Consider the following 15392-nt stretch of genomic DNA (forward strand, 5'->3'; position numbering starts at 1 on the left):
TTATGTTCTGGAATGATGAGAAATACAATAAATACGAGGCTACGTATGATACAATATAATTGGTTACACAGACTATACATTACACCTCAAAAGTTAAATAAATGGGACCCAACAGTATCTGATAGATGTTTTCGATGTAAAAAAGAAATGGGAACAACAATTCATGCAATCTGGACATGTGAGAGTGTAGAAAAATTTTGGGAAGATCTCAATCAGATATTAAATAAAATAACAGAAAACAATATACCAAAGAATCCAGAGATCTTTCTCCTAAGTAACATAAAAAACAAAGAATTTGGAATTGAGTTGGAGGGTGCACAAAAAAGATTTGTTAAGATAGCCCTGGCCGTAGCAAAAAAATGTATTATGTCAACCTGGAAATTGGAAGATAATTTGAAAATACAACAATGGTATATAGAAATGAATAAATGTATTCCATTAGAAAAAATAACATATAGTTTAAGAAATAATATTGAAATATTCGAACAAATATGGGAGCCTTACATTAAATACAATAGCGAAAACCTACCGGGGACAAACATTACCTAAGTTGATGGAAGGAGAAGGAAAGAAAAGAATGGACTCAGTAGAATTTCTGGTGTATTTTTGTTGAATGACAACATTGTCTGACGGGTTTAATGCAACCTAGATTGTATACCTAAAATGGATGAGGGGGGGTGGGGGGGGTGGCTTGGGAGGAGGGAGGGGGGGGAGAAAAAGTCACTGTATATGTGTGAAAAATAAAAAGTGTATATCATGGCTAATGTGATTTATGGTGTGAAAAAAAAAGAAAAAAAAAACAAGTGGTTCAACCCCAAGTTATTCCAAGATAAGACCTTAATACCTTTGTCTATTTGAGAAATTGGAAATCAGCCATTCAAAATTATTAAAAGAGATTGCATGTTCAATCATTAAAAAAAACAACCATAGCCTCTCAGAAAACCATTCTAAATTAATAAATCCCTTCCCCCATGCTATGAATCCCCTCTACTCACAGATAAAACAATATTTCACCAAAAACTCAATGCTAGCAGTTATCCCAGAACTATGTTTAAAAGATAACAAAGCTCACACAGTTGCAAATCTGTTATGTCTACATAAAAAAAAGTTAAGATTCCCATGAATTCAGTAATTAATTTTAAAACAAAAGCTAGGGGAAAAAAAACGAGAGGCGAACCCCTCTTCCCTTATAGCAAATGTAAATAATTTAAAAATAAGAAAACTTAAAAGAACATAGTAAGTACACTTTGTACAAAGAAGATTTCCCTAAGGAATTATGAAAAAAGCATACAAGTCGTATAAAACATCAGATGAAATTCATCTCAACAAGTCAATAAGTAAACCTTTTATTAAACAGCTGGAACAGAACGATTTTCTTTCAACTACTCAAGTCGCAGTTTTAGGAGAGCCAAACCACTTGTTGATATTGTCAGGCAAAATAATTATCAGTCTTGCTGGAAAGAGCAACGATGGTTTGAAGCTGGCATTGTACAGCTGGAACGTGACTTCTTTGTATGACTACGATAATGTTAGGTTCCCTCTTCGTTGGGACTCTCTTAAAAGCGGATCCTTGATCTGGAAATGGTGTAGGCAGAGAATGATTGATCGTGGCTTCATCGTGATTGTGGATCATGATTGATCGTGGCAGTTTTGGAAATGAAGGACCGGTGCACTCTGTCGACTTCAGGGAAAGTTGGTAACAAATCTTCGCCAAAAACCTCGCAGAGAAATTCAGTGAAGAATTTGGAAAGTTGGCCTGATTTGGATCCCTCATTTAACCCAATAATTCTCAAATTATTTCTTCTGCTCCTTGCTTCCAAGTTTGCGACCTTCTTCAATAGTAAGTCATTAGATTATCTGAGTTCCAGATTATTACTTCGTGCATCATCCAGCAGGGCATCATGAACTTCAACAGCTGTTTCCAAATCCTTAATTTTGGAGTTGTGATCCTTGATGAGAACTTGTAGTTCATTTATATTTCCAGCAACTTGAGTGATAGAAGCTTTCATGTCTTTTGTATCTTTTTAAAACTCCTTGATATCTTTACTTAAGTCATCAAGGAGGAAAAATCTTCTGAGGTAGAAGCTTCTTCTTCCATTATCCCAACTTTAGCACTGCAAATATTCATACTATAATGTAAAACAAGGGTGGAAAAGAAGAGAAACTAAAGTTAAAAGAAGACCCCAACTTAAGGAAAAAGTAGTTTAAAAAAAGTAAAGCATGGGAGCTGAAAGGGTCAAGAGCAGCTAAAAAAGTGTCTTACTCCATGTAACACCAGCAAGGAACTTATTTTTAAAACAATATATTTATCAATAATACTAATAATATAACATCTTATTTAAATCTATCCAAACTATTCGCAAATGTGTGTGTGCGTGTGTGTGTGTGTGTGTGTGTGTGTGTGTGTGTGTGTGTGTGTGTGTGTGTTTGAAACTCAGACTTTTAAACTGATGGTCAGAAGTAATTACGAAGGACTGAGTGATCAGATGTTTGAAAACTCATGAATCCGTGTTGAGTTGCTTTCAGAGAAATGTCCTTTCATCTGAGTGGTTGTCATAACTCTCCATTTCCTTGTGCAGGGGAAACAAAACATGTGACTTCCATGATGCTTCCAAAACCTCTCTCCCTCTCTCCCTCCCCCCCCCCCCTTTGTCTCTACCTGTCATTTTTCACCTCTACTTAATTCACCAGTCCCACATGGGCATCTGTCCCACCATCCTATCAAATGAAGATTGTTTGACAGCTTGTACACATTGGAATTTAGGAGAATGTTGAAAGGCATGGACAGAGGTAATGCAGAAAGGATGTTTCCCATGATGGGAACAGAGATGCAGAGGAATTCCTTTAGCCAAGTGGTGATAATTCTATGGAATTTGTTGCCACAGGTGGTTATGGAGGCTAGGTCATAAGGTATATTTAAGGCAGAGATTGATAGGTTCTTGTTTAACCAGAGTGTCAAAGGTTATGGGAGAGGGTTGGGCAGTGGGTTTGAGTGGGAAAATGGATCAACTCATGATTAAATGGCAGGGTAGATTCAATGGGCTAAATAGCCTATTTCTACTCCTATGTCTTATGGCCTTTGTTCTTGTTACACTCACTTCTCTATTATATTCTCCAGTCTCGACATTGGCATTTCCATAGAACCATAGAACATTACAGAACAGAAACAGGTCTCTTTGGACCTTCTAGTCTGTGCTGAGCCATTATTTTTGCCTAGTCCCACTGACATGCACCCAGTCCATATGTTGTGAGTGAGGAAATGGGTTTGGTAGGTCTCAAAGTCAAGGATGCAGAATACAGTTTTGATGGGGAAGTATTTTATTTACAGAAGGCAAGTGTGGGAAATGGTAACAGATGTAGCGCACGTATGCACACAAACACATGCGCGCACACACACAGTTTACAGCAGCTGTGGGAAAGAAATAGTGGACAATTAATAACATTCGTGGGGAAAAATAGCATGGGAACAAAATGCACACACATACAATGAACTGGTACATATAATGATTAAGGAAAAATCCCTACAATGCCCCACCAGCCCTTGACTCAGTGCAGACACAGCTCTATGCCACAAGTGACACTAATTAAATGCTCCCAACCTTTTTAACAGTGCACATCTTACCAATAGTTTTTCCAGAACTCTTCCAGATTTCTAAGCCTGCATTGAAGAAGGGTGGTCCCAAGCTGGCAAAGAGATAGAACAAAGAGCCCATGGCACCTTTATAGTGCTGGAGGATCCAGCCCAGATCATTTACATGGAACCAACAGCAAGGTGTGCACTAATTGGTGGAGCGGAACCAAACCTTGATTGTCAGCTGGTATCCTCTGACTAGGTAGGGGGCAGTGCTGTTACATGGCATAATAGCTCTCCATACCTCTTGCATCCATGTACTTGTCCAAATTCCTCTTAAATGTTAAAATAGAGCCTTCAGCTGGAAGCTCATTCCAGACCCCCACCACTTTCTGTGTGAAGAAGTTCACCCCCTCATGTTCCCCCTCTTAACTCTTATCTCACCTACCCTCAATGGAAAAAAAACTTGTCTACAGTTACTCTTTCAATCCCCTTCATAATTTTAAATACCTCTCTCTCATCATTCTTCTACCCTCCAGGGAATAAAGTTCTAACCTGTTTAACCTTTCCCTGTAACTCAGTTCCTGAAATCTGGGAAACAACCTAGTAAATCTTCTCTGCACTTTTTCTATCTTATTCATATATTTCCTGTAGTTAGATGACTAAAAACTGAGCATAATACTCCAAATAGTAGCCTCACCAATGTCTTGTACAACTTTAACACAACATCCCAACTCCTGTATTCAATACTTTGATTTATGAAGGCCAATATGCCAATGAGATCTCTTTACAACACTATCCACCTGTAATGCCTCTTTAAGGGAATTATGTATCTGTATTCCTAGATCCCTCTGTTCTACCGCACTCCTCAGTTCCCTACCATCTTACCAAGAATGTCCTTCCTTAGTTTGTCCTTCCAAAATTCAACACTTGTCTGCATTAAATTTCATCTGCCATTTTTTAGCCCATTTTTCCAGCTGGTCCAGATTCCTCTGCAAGCTTTGGAATCCTCCTTCACTGTCCACAATATCTTCAACCTTAGTGTCATCTGCAAACTTTCTGATCCAATTTACCCCATTATGATCCAGATCATTGATAAAGATGACAAGCAACAATGGTCCCAGCACCAATCCCTGAGGCACACCACTAGTCACAGGCTTCCAGTATGAGAAGTAATCATCCAACACTACTTTCTGGCTTCTCCCATCCAGCCATTGTTGAATCCCATTCACTATAATACCATAATACCTAGCATCCGAACCTTCCTGATTAACCTCCCCCATGGGACCTTGTCAAAGGCCTTACTAGAGTCCATGTATAGAATATCCACAGCCTTTCCTTTGTCAACTTTCCTGGTAACCTTCTCAAAAAACTCTATAAGATTGGTTAAGCATGATCTGCCATGCACAAAGCCATGCTGACTATACTTAATCAGTCCATGACTATCCAAATAATTATATATCTGAACTCTTAGAACACCTTCCAATAATTTATCTACTACTGACTTCAGGCTCACCAGCCTATAATTTCCAGGGTGACTTTTGGAGCCTTTTTTAAACAATGGAACAACATGGGCTATTCTTCAATCCTCTGGCACCACACCCAGGACTAAGGACATTTTAAATATTTCTACCAGAGTCCCTGCAATTCTTGCACTAGCCTCCCTCAAGGTCCAAGGGAATATCTTGTCAGGCCCTGGGTATTTAACCACCCTTATTTAATCTGGGTGTAGGTGCCATGACCTCACTGCTTCTTTACCTTACTTCGCATGACTTTATGTCCTTTTCCTGAGTGAATAGATTTAAGATCTCTCCCATCTCTTTTGGCTCCACACAAAGCCAACAACTCTGATCTTCAAGGGGACCAATTTTGTCCCTTATTATCTTTTTTTCTCTTAATATACCATATAACCACATAACAATTACAGCATAGAAACAGGTCAACTTAGCAAACACTTTCTCCCATCTAACCTCACTAACCAACACTCAACCCATAACTCTACATTCTTTTCCCACCCATATTCATATCCAAACTCTCCTTATAAATGCTAATATCGAACTTGCCTCCGGCCATGTCACCTGGAGGTTTGTTCCACAAACCCACCACTCTCTGAGTCAAGAAGTCACCCCTCATTTTTCCTCTAAACATTTACCCCCTAACTCTCAACTCATGTCCTCTCATTTGTATCTCCCCCTTTCTTAAAGGAAAAAGACCTTCCACGTCAACTCTATCTACACCCCTAATAATTTTAAGTACCTCAATTAAATCCCCTATCAATCTTCTATACGGCAAATAATAAAGACCTAACTTATTTAACCTTTCCCTATAACGTACACCCTGTAACCCCAGCAACATCCTCGTAAATCTTCTCTGCACTCTCTCCAATTTGTTGATATCTTTCCTATCTGACCAAAACTGTACACATTACTCCAAGTTTGGTCTCACCAATGCCTTGTACAATTTTAACATAACATCTCAGCTCCTAAACTCAATTCTCTGATTTATAAAGGCCAACATACAATAAACCTTCTTCACCACCTGTCCATATATGACTCCACCTTCAGGGAACTAAGTCCCATTATTCCTGGATACCTCTGTTCTACTGAACTCTTCAATGCCCTACTATGTCTGTCTTATTTTGATTAGCCTACCAAAATATAACACCACACACTTATTTGCATTAAACTCCATCTGTCATCTTTTAGCCCACTCTTCTAACTGTCCTAAATCCCTCTGCAAGCTTTGAAACCCTTCTTCATTATCCACAGCTGCACCGATTTTCATATCATCTGCAAACTTACTAATCCAATTTATCACCCCATCATCCAGAGCATTAATGTGTATGGCAAATAGTAATGGACTCAAAACAGAACCCTGAGGCACACCACTAGTCACCAGCTTCCAATCTGACAAACAGTTATCTACCTCTACTCTCTGGCATCTCCTATACAACCATTGTTGAATCCATTTTACTATTTCAATGTTAATACCTAATGATTGAACCTTTCTAACTAACCTTCCCTGAGGAACCTTAAAGGGCCTTACTAAAGTCCATATTTACAACATCCACTGCCTTACCCTCATCAACTTTCCTAGTAACCACCTCACAAAATTTTATGTTTTGTCAAACATGATCTTCTTCTCACAAATCCATGTTGACTGTTCCTAATCAAACCCTGTCTATCCAAATATTTATATATGCCATCTTTAAGAATACTTTGCATTAATGTACCTACCACTGATGTCATACTTACAGGCCTGTAGTGGACCAGGTCAACCCCACACATGACAGACTAAATTACTGTAGAAAATAGCCAGCATGGCAGAGCACAAGGACTTCCCCCCACCGCGCAGAAGTTCCAGACTGCAGGAGCGAGTTGCCAGGGGAATGGTCAGGGCTCACAGCAACATTATGACATAATTTCCATGAGCCTGTCACTTCCCCTAAAAAGGAACACTCGTGGTTTGAATAAACAATAGTTACTGGCTTACTTGCTTGGCGTGGACAGCATTTATTTCAGCAGCTCTGCCTTTAGCAATGCTACAGGCCTATAATTACTAGATTTACTCTTAGCACCTTTTTAAAAATTGGAACTACATGTACCCTCCAATCTTCCAACATCATTCCTGGTACTAATGACATTTTAAATATCTCTATCAAAGCTCCTACTATTTCTACACTAACCTCCTCAGGGTCCTAGGGAATATCTTGTCAGGACCAGTACTTCCTCTTCTTCAATCATCATCATTTCCATAACTTCCTTACTTATTTCCCTTACTTTACACAGATCAATATCCTTCTCCTTAGTAAACACTGAAGCAAAAAAAACTGTTCAAAATCTCCCCCATCTCTTGTGGTTCCATGCATAGTCATCCACTCTCATCCTCTAGGGGACCAATTTTAACCTTCACTATCCTTTTGCTCATAATATATCTGTAGAAACCTTTCGGATTTATTTTCACCCTACTTAGCCTTTCTAATTTCCTTCTTAAGATTCTTTTAACATTCTTTATATTCCTCTAACACCTCATTTACTTCATCCTGTCTATATTTTTGTGCACCTCTCATTTTCTGAACGATATTTCCAATAACCCTTGAAAACCAAGGCTCCCTAAAACTTATACCTTTTCCTTTCATCCTAACAGGAACATAACATCTCCTTACCCTTAAAATTTCACTCTTGAATCCTCTCCATTTTCCTTCTACATCCTTCCCATAAAACAATTTATTCAGCCCACACCTTCCAAATCCATTCTTATCTCCTCAAGATTAGCCTTTGTCCAATCAAAAAATCTTAACCATGGGTCCAGATCTATCTTTCTCCATAATTATTTTGAAACCAATAGTATTGTGATCACTGGACCCAAAGTGTTCCCAACACACACCTGTCACCTGACCTATCTCATTTCCTAATAGCAGATCCAACACCGCCCCTTCTCTAGTTAGTTCCTCTATGTATTAATTAGAAAACTATCCTGCACACATTTAACAGATTCCAAACCATCCACCCCATTTACAGTATGGGTGTCCCAGTCAATGTGTGGAAAGTTTAAAAAAATCTCCCACAATCACAACCCAGTGCTTACAACAAATATCTGCTATTTCCTTACAAAGTTGTTCATCCAGTTTCCTCTCCACATTAAGTGGTCTGAAATACACCCCCCAAAAGTGCTATAATTTCTTTCCCAATCCTCAGTTCCACCCATAGTGCTTCTCTAGACTAGCCCTCTAACCTATCCTTCCAAAGCCCTGCTGTAATACTCTCTCTAACAATCAATGCAACACCTCCGCCTCTTGTTTCCTCTATTCTATCACACCTGAAGAAATAAAATCTTGGTATGTTTAGTTATCAATGACACCTCTCCTGCAGTCATGTAGAAACCCTTAGGATTTTCCTTCACATTGTCTGCAAAAACAACCTCATGTCTTCTTTTAGCCCTCCTGATTTTTTTCTTGAGGATTTTCTTGCATTTTTTATACTCCTCCAGTACCTCATTTGCTCCATGTTATATCTGTAATACAACTCTCTCTTCTTCTGAACCAGATCCCCAATGTACTTCAAATACAAAGATTCCTTATACCTTCTAATCTTGCCTTTGATTCTGACAAGAACATAAAAACTCTGTGCTGTCAGAATTTCACCTTTGAAGGTCCTCCACTTGACTTGCACATCCTTGCCCGAAAACAACTTATCCCAATCCACACATTCGAAATCCTTTCTCATTTCCTCAAAATTAGTCTTTCTCCAATTTAGAATTTCATGGCCCAGACCTAACCTTCTCTATAATTAACTCAAAACGAATGGCAATATGATTACTCGACTCAAAATATTCCCCTACACCTAACTCCTGTTAACTGTCCTGTCTTGTTCCCTAATAGGAGATCCAGTATTGCACTCTCTCTAATAGGTACCTCTATATATTGATTTAGAAAACTTTCCTGAACACAATTGAAAAACTCCAAGCCATCCAGCCCTTTTACAATATGGGGGTCCCAGTCAATATGTGGAAAGTGAAAATCTCCTATTATCACAAGCTTATATTTCCTGTAGTTGTTTGCTATCTCTCTACAGATTTGTTCCTCCAAATCTCGCTGACTATTGGGTGGTCTATAATACAACCCCATGAGTGTGGTCATACCCTTTCCATTTCTCAGCTCCAACCATATAAGAAGATGAGCCCTCTGGACTGTCCTGCCTGAGCAGAGCTGTGATATTTTCCCTGATGAGCAATGCCACTCCTCTCCCTTTCATTCCCCCCTCCCATTCTATTGCATCTAAAGTAATAGAAGCCCAGAACATTGAGCTGCATCTCCTGCAATCAAGTTTTACTAAATTTAGACATATAGCAATGTAACAAGCCACGAGTCCATACCGCCCAACTTACTCCCCTGGTATGTTTTTGAATGGTGGGAGGAAACTGGAGACCCCTTAGACGAGGGAGAACATGCAAACTTCTTACAGACAGAGGGGGACCTGAAACGTAGTCCGGTCCCAATCGCTGGTGCTGTAAAGGCATTGGACTAACCATTATGCCAACCATGCAACATGTCAATACACTCTCTAAGCTCGTATGTCTTTCCTACAGTACCCCTCGCATTGAAATAGATGTACCTGAGAAAATTTCCACCACATTCAACCTGTTGACTTCTAACAGTTCATGCAATTTTAAAATAATCCTTTCCCTCCTCCACTCCTCTATCTGCTCTGGCACTCTGGTTCATCCCCTCCTGAAAATGTAGTTTAAACCCACTAGCAAACCTTCCCACAAGGATATTAGTCCCCTTCCAATTCAGATACAAACTATCCCGTTGGAATAGAGTTCAATTATCTAAAAACCTGAACCCCTTCTTCCTACACGATGTCCTTAACCACATGTTAAGCTGCATTTTCCTCCTATATTTAACCTCACTAGCTCATGGCGTAGGTGGCAATTCTGAGGTCACAATCCTGGATGTTCTGTCCTTCAACCTTGTGCCTAACTCCATCAACTCTCTTTGCAGGACCTCCTCACCCTTCCAACCCACATCATTGGTTCCCTATATGGATCATCATCAGACCCTGGCAACAGGGAGGCACCATACCATCAATCTCTTCCACTGAACCTCTTATCTATCCCCCTTACTATGGAATGCCCTATCACTACAGCTGACCTCTTCTTCTTCCTTCCCTTCTTAGCCACTTGACCAGATTCCATGCCAGAGACCTGATCTCTGTGGCTTGTCCAGGGTGGGTCCCCTCCTCCAACAGTATCCAAAATGGTATACTTGTTATTGAGGGCTACGGCCACAGGAATGCCCTGCACTGCCTGTCTGTTCCCTTTCCTCTCCTGACTGTCACCCACCTAGCTTTCTCCTGCCTTTTAGGTATGATGATGACCCTGTAACTCCTGTCTATCACCCCCTCTGCCTCCAGAATGATCCAGAGTTCATCCATCATCAGCTCCAATTCCTTAACTTGGCTCGTCAGGAGCTGCAGTTGGATGCACTTCTTGCAGATGAAGTTGTCAGAGATACTGCTGGCTTCCCTGATGACCCACATTTACAAGAGGAGCATTCCCCTACCTCAGCTGCCATTTCCACTGTCTTTGACTAGATGAACAAAATATATGATATCTAAAAAAAACCTGCCCTTACCTGTGCCTACCTGCTGAATCCTTTTTGTTCCTCAAATAGGTTGGCCCTTTCTGACTTCAACTCCGACTATTTCTCTCATCTTACCTGTTCTCACTGATGCCTTTTGAGCCAAACCCTTACCATTCTGACTTAGCACACTCAACGATGAGCACTCCCCCCTTCGTCTTCAACTGTTGAACTCAATCAACTGTAATCTGCTGAGTCTCTGTTTTCAATCCCTTTGATCTGCTGAATTCCTCCAACAGATTGTGTTTAATTTCAAAGTCCAGCATCTGTAGTCTCCCGAGCATTTATGATGCTAACCCCATTATTAAGGATAAAAGTTTGGGTGGTGGGAATTGTTTGGATGGTTCGCTGGTGAAACTAAGAGAGCTGTTGTCTCAGATCTCCAGTGACTGGGGTGTAATCCTGACTTGTGACAAAGTCGGTGTGGAGTTTCCTGTGGATACTTTGGTTTCCTCCCATTATCCAAAGACATAGATTTGTAGTTTGCTCTTGCATGCCAGTGAATGGCAGAATCTGGCATGAATTGACAGGAATGTAGGAAGAATTAAATGGATTAGTGTATAAACAAGTGATTGACAGTGAGCCAAAGGACTTTTTTCTATGCTGTATTATCTATGCTTGACTATACCAGCTACTGAGAAACCAGTAAATACTACATGTTCAAAGAGAGATTGCAGTGCCTGGAGATACAGCGATGCAGACTTCAACTTCCAATCCTACAAAGTCCATTTGCCATAAGTGTTTTTACATTGAAGTTTTTCATTAAATAAATAAATAACCTGCAGTAATGTTATGGGGTAAAATTGTTCTTGATGCATGCAATAAATGTGCAATATTGATAGGTTCAAAGTTAGCCAGGGCATCAAAGGTTATGGGGAGAAGGCCGGGCAGTGGGGCTGAGTGGGAAAATGGAGCAGCTCACGATTAAATGGTGGGGCAGACTCAATGGGCTGAATAGTCTATTTCTACTCCCTATGTCTTAAGATAGCAGAGTCTATTCATACTTTTGAAGTGAAATAGCAATGAGTTTTTTGGAATAGAATTTTGGAAATGAAATACAATTCTCTGACGTTGCACATTTGAGTTTGTCTTATTCCTGATTTGGATCCCCTTCTGCACTGTTCCCTTCAGCGGTTCGGTAGGAGCCTCAGATGGTACTGCATGGATGGGTTCTAGCTGATCACTGGAACCCTTGCCCTTATTTTCATTTTGCTTTAGTGAAACATTTCTTCATCAGTGTAAGCAAAGTTTTAATATCATAACTCGAAGATAGGACAGAAATAAATTATTAGACTTGATTTCCAATTTACATTGAGTTAACTAGTCTTGATTAGGCCAGCATCTGGGATACTTTTATTAGCTTCTCATTCCTCAGGATGCAAAGGAATAATCATGCAGTAAAGTTTCTCTCTGATTGTTGTCTAGGGGCTCCTGCTAGAAAATATACTGGGGAGTGGAGGCTTTTAATCTTCATCACTGATTGGAAAACACAGTAGTGAAGCAACAGATCCATCTGCATCTCACCATAAATTCCTGATTGAATAGCTCCTGCTTTCCCGCTGCAATAAAACACGAAGTGAAACCTCAGACACAATGTGAGAACAAGATGAGCTTTGTTTTGTTTTAATGCTTTGCATAAAGTGTATAGTGTTGCCCCTGGAAAACAATTGCATGTCTAATCAAGGGTTCAGGACTAATGATCACAGAGGTATAAATTCAGATCACACCAAAGCTGTTGTGGAAATTGAATTTTGTTAATTAAATAATCAGCAATTTAGAAAAAAAGTAGACTGAATGATTGTGACGAGAAAGGTGCTGGATTGTTGCAAATATATATTTGGAATACAAATATCCTTGAGGACTAAGTTATCTGGTGCTCTTACCTTGTCAGGCCAATACACGGGAGGACTTTTCCATAGTGTAGTTAAACAACAGCCAGATAGAATCATACCTTACAGAAAACATGCCAGTATTCTGATGGTACAGTGGTATACAGGTGGAAGAAAGTCCTGAATATTGACTTGAGCCTTCATGAATTTTCATTATATTAATTCAAACATGGGCAAGGATACCTGCTCTTGAGTGCCACCTCCATTCCCTCATCTCAGTGATCATTGTTTGCTATGTTGAATACCAACACTTGAAAGACATGCTGAGCATATCAAGGGCACAAAATGCATTTCGCACGACTTGATGGTACCTTAAATGGCAGATGTAGTCTACATGATACAGTGAATGAACTTATGCAAAGAATATATTTACTTAATCCCATTCTCACCAATAATGGCAGATGCAGCATTTTAAGGAAAGGCAATGACTCAAGGTCACACTGAGCATGCCATTCACCATATTTTGTGAGCCTAAAATAATGTTAAATGTTATAGACTTGTAATAACACTAGTATATCAAATTTGGGCATCCATTAGATGCTGTAAACTATGAACAGCAGAAAAATTGTACAGTGCTGCACTATTACCATTTAGCAAATCATATCCCTCATTCTTCCATTAGAATTAGGCCAGGGGATCAACTGTTGTTCAATAAGGGAGCAATTGTGGCTGCATCTAAAAGTAAAGTGCCAGCCTACTGAAGAGTTTATCTGTGGTGAAAAGCTAAAACAACGCACAACAAACAGACCGAAGTGAAACCAACAACAAAGATCAAATCAAGTCTCTTTCACCGAAGCATACACAATCATAAAATAGGTAGACAATTGAACAGCTAATGGAAGAATTAACAGTAATAACATCCCCATCCAGACTAATGGGAAAAACTGGTATCTGAACCCCAAAGATAAGGTTGAAGCATTTGTAATATTGTTGAACCAGAGTACCTCGAAAGATGTTTCATTTCAACTTTCTCCTGAGATCTCCAACAACAAGGGGGGCACAGTTAGGATGGTGGTTAGTGCAACATTATTACAGTGCCAACGAACTGGGTTTGAATCCGGTTCTGTCTGCAAGGAGTTTGTACCTTCTCCACCATCTGGTTTCCTCTCGCCCTTCAAAAAAAGTTCAGAGGTTGTAGGTTAATTGAGGAATTTGGATAGAATTTTGGCCAGAAGGACCTGTTACCATGTTGTATGTCTAAATCAAAATTGAGCAAAACATTCAGACATGGACTGATAGCTGCCATGTATCATTTTAACATAAATGTAACTTAATTACTATTTCCACCAATATCTCTCTTGATGTTCAATTGCATACCAATCACATCAACCCCAATTAACAGTCTAAAGGTCAGGATGCAGCAGAAATTAAATTTGATGAGCCACATAAACACTGTGGCTTCAGAAACCACAGTGGCTCAACTTGTAACACTCTTGAAACTTCCCACCATCCATAAGGCAGAAGTTAAGAGTTTGTTAGCATGCTTTCTATTTGCCTGGACAAATGAAGTTCCAACAAGTCTTCAATAACAATTAATTGATTAATTGGCACCATATTCACTACCAAAAACGTACCTCCAGTTACAAAAGTATACTGTAGCTTCAGGATATACCGCATCCAAAATGCACAGCAGTTATTGCTAAGGCTACCTTCCAAACAAATTTCCTCTACCATTAAATAGGTCAAAAGTAATGGGCACACGGGAACATCAACATCTTCAGGACTCCTTTAAGCATCACCTCATTGTCACTCTGTTCATTCTGTGTCTGAATACTGAAAAGAATTGTTTATTGTCACTTGTATCAATACCCCATGAAAAGTTTTGTTTTACGTGCCACCCAGGTAAGTCAACTCAAGCATAAGTATAAAAGGTGCACAAGAATAAAGTAAAATGTCATGGCGCAGCATTACACTGAGAAAAATACAGTTAAAACAGTGCAAGGACATCATATTTTTGCCAATTATAGTTCTGCGTAAGATAGAAGCAGAAAAGAAACTGTCCTTGAATTGGGAGAATCATGAGTTTTCCAGCTCATATATCTTCTGCCCGACAGAAAAAGGGAAATGAGATTGTTACCAGGGTGGGATAGATCCTTTGGTATCTTGTCAATTTTCTCACAGCAGTGAGAGGTGTAGATGGAGTCAACAAAGGGGAGGTTGGTTTGTGCGATGGCCCAATCTACTGGAGCTTTCTGCCAAGGTATTTTATTGTTAAAAATTTAGAGATAGAGCACAGCAACAACCACTCAGGTGCCACCCAGATACAGGGGAGAAGTTTGGGGGTTCATTAAAGGAAATTTCTATGCACAGAGAGTGGTAGGAGTGTGGAATGAGCAGTCAGCTGAAATAATGGATGTAGGCTCAATATTAACATTTTAGAAATATTTTGACAGGTACATGGATGTGGAGGGATATAAAATGGTTGCAAGTCAGTAGGACAAGTCAGATAATAGTTTGGTCCAGACTGGAAGGGCCAAAGGACCTGTTTTCTGTGCTGTAATGTCTATCCCTATGTCTTTGGAATGTGGGAGGAAACCAAGGCACCAGGTTGAAATCCATTAGACGTGGGGAAGACAGATTCAAACTCCTTACAGATTCAAACTGAGGTAATTGGTGGAGTAATAGCATTGCGCTAACTGCTACATTCACTGCGCTGCCCAAAAGAATTGCTCTTGCCTGGATGCAGGGCTGACTCGGTGAATCTGAGTGGGAGAGCACTGATAGCCAACATTGACATGCTTCATTGGTAATTATTAACAATGAATCTTGCAAATAATAGCCACATCCCCAA

At 39.7% G+C, this 15392-nt stretch overlaps 1 long non-coding RNA gene across 1 annotated transcript in view; it reads left to right on the plus strand.

Annotated features, from left to right (window-relative positions):
* LOC138762753 (uncharacterized) overlaps window positions 1-12306 on the plus strand; it is an 87198-nt gene extending 74892 nt beyond the window's left edge. Inside the window, exon 3 of the long non-coding RNA XR_011357118.1 lies at window positions 12138-12306. This is a non-coding gene — a long non-coding RNA (uncharacterized lncRNA). The remainder of the gene's footprint in view (window positions 1-12137) is intronic.
* The last annotated feature ends 3086 nt before the right edge of the window (window positions 12307-15392 follow it).

The sequence above is a fragment of the Narcine bancroftii genome, chromosome 5 (assembly GCF_036971445.1).
Source record: "Narcine bancroftii isolate sNarBan1 chromosome 5, sNarBan1.hap1, whole genome shotgun sequence".
Lineage (NCBI taxonomy): Eukaryota > Metazoa > Chordata > Chondrichthyes > Torpediniformes > Narcinidae > Narcine > Narcine bancroftii.